This window comes from Elephantulus edwardii, unplaced genomic scaffold (genome assembly GCF_000299155.1).
Source record: "Elephantulus edwardii isolate Elephantulus edwardi_28Jun2011 unplaced genomic scaffold, EleEdw1.0 scaffold00007, whole genome shotgun sequence".
NCBI lineage: Eukaryota > Metazoa > Chordata > Mammalia > Macroscelidea > Macroscelididae > Elephantulus > Elephantulus edwardii.
In genome coordinates, this window is record NW_006399757.1 from 640,184 (window position 1) to 642,787 (window position 2,604).

Sequence of the window (2,604 nt, forward strand, 5' to 3'; positions counted from 1 at the left end):
TGTATCTTTATCTATCTATCTACTTACCTATCTATCTATGACTTATTCATTAAGATTTGGGTATTTTTAATAAATTAGTAAATGAGAACTAATCTGCTAATGATTTTCAGTGTTCTCGCCACCCTTCAGCTTGTAGAAGGTCTGATCCACAGCAGTTCATGTGAAGGGTGCAAGGAAAGGCACCCCAGAACCCTGATACCTTCCACTGTGTCTGATGACTCTGGCCTCTAACAACAGTAACAACACAGCATCTAGCCAGAGATGTCACAGACAATTACCAGTTCTCAGCAACATTTGCAGAAATAAGCAGTAAAACAAGATGTGAAGTTCTCACCATCCCTTAACCTGTGTCTCCCAAAAGGATCCTACTGTTTCCGTGTGCTTATGTTTCATCCTAAGGTATAAAAAGCATCACATGGGAGACGGATGATCTCCCACGACATTTATAATGAAACACAACTGTCACAATGTTAAAAAGCCGTTTTTGCCATGTCAAAATGTGTCCTACATTACTAATATTTTACATAGCAAGACTAAACATCTTTCTTACCAATGGGAAGAGCTTTAATTTTATACTGCAATGAGAAGGTAATAATGAAAGCCATTTTGATTAATAGCTAAGTCACAAGTACTGCTAATACTACTGAGTTTGTTATCTATGGTCGTAACTGACCACCAGTCAGGATCAGAGGAAGACTCTTTGACAACCTACGCTATGCAGATGAAACAACCTTGCTCGCTGAATGAGAGAGGGACCTGAAGTGCTTCTTGAGGAAGATTAAACACAGCCTTCAATATGGATTGCATTTTAACATCAAGAAGACAAAGGTCCTAACCACTGGGCCTGTGGGTAACATCATGCTAGGTGGAGAAAGGATTGAAACTGTTAATAATTTCATCTTGCTTGGATCTACAATCAACTAGTACCAGCAGTTAGGAGATAAGTGGGCATATTGCTTCAGGCAAGTCTGCTGTCAGGTACCTCTATAAAATACTAAAAAGCCGTGATGTCCATTTGAAGACTAAAGTGTATCTGATTCAGGTGATGGTCATTTACAATTACTATTCATCTAAGAGCTGGACAATGAATAAAGATGGCAGAAGAAGAATTGATGGCTTTGAGTTGTGGTGTTGTAGAAGATCATATTGTAGATTGCCAAAAGAATGAATAGGTGTGTCTTTAAAAAGGTGCCATTTGACTTGGGGGGTAGATTGTATAATAATGAAATAATTTTTCTTTTACTTTTCAAAGAGAAGAGTGAGCTGGGGGAGGGGTGGGCAGGAAGAAAAGCGCAACAATGATTGAATGGAAATCCAAAGTCTCTGTAAACTTTCATTAAAATTAATAATAATAAAAAAGGAAAAAATAAAAAGGTGCCACTGGAGTGCTCCTTGGAGGCATGGATGACAAACCTTCACCTTTATACTTTGAGCATACTTCATACTTTAGTGACTAGGAGAAACTATTCCTTGGAAAGGGATATCATGCTTGGGAGGGTGGAGAGTCAGCGAAAGAGAGGATGACCCCCAATAAGATGGATTGACACAGTGACTGCAGCAATGGGCATAAGTGTATCAGAGATGGTGAGGATGACTGACACAGGATAGGGAAGGGTTCAAGTTGGTTATTCATAATGTCTCTATGAGTCGTGTTCTACTTGACGGCAACTAACAATAACAACATAACACTGGTTCCTGTCCAGTGCAATGCTGTTCACAATAACCCATGCGTATCAAAAAATGTATTGCGATGGGAAAGTCTGCTATTAGGGACATCTCTAAAGTACTCAAGAGCAACAGTGTCTCTCTGGAGACGAAGGTGCACCTGATACACGCCATGGTTTTTGCAATCACTTGTTATGCATCAGAGAGTTGGACAATGACTAGGGAGGACAGAAGGAGAATTGACGCCTTTGAGCTGTGGTGCTGGAGAAGAGTATTGAATGTACCATGGACTGCCAAGAAAACAAACAGATTCACCCTAGAGAGGGTTAAACCAGGCTGCTCCTTGGAGGCAAGGACTCTGGGGCTTCGTCTGACATACTTTGGACATATTGTAAGGAGAGACAGGTCTTTAGAGAGGGACATCATGCTGGGTAGAGTAGAGGGAGAGCGCAGGAGGGGAAGACCCTCTACGAGATGGATTGATTCAGTGACTGCGGTAATTGGGATGGGTGTGTCAGAGGCAATGAGATTGGCACAGGATAGAGCAGGGTTTAGGGCTGTTGTACATAGGGTTGCTATGAGTCACAAACGACTCGACAGCACATAACAACAACAAACAACAAGTTGCTGTCATTAGTATGATTCTGGAAGAATTCTTAACCCAAATTAATGGTTAGTACGCTTTTCTAAAGAGTGAATTCTTAATTTTACCCAACAGATTAAGAATGGATAGAATTAAGGATATTCATACACCTAGAATGGGGAGAGGGGTGGAAATACAGCTTTATTTTCAAATGGTGCAGATCATTAATACACATGACTGTGAAACAAAAAAGGTGATGTTGTTCAAGTATAGCCAAAGGCACCCCAGAATAATGTTCTAGAGTTCTACTTCCAGAAAAACAAGCCATTAAAAACTCTACCAGTTCTATTTTGATT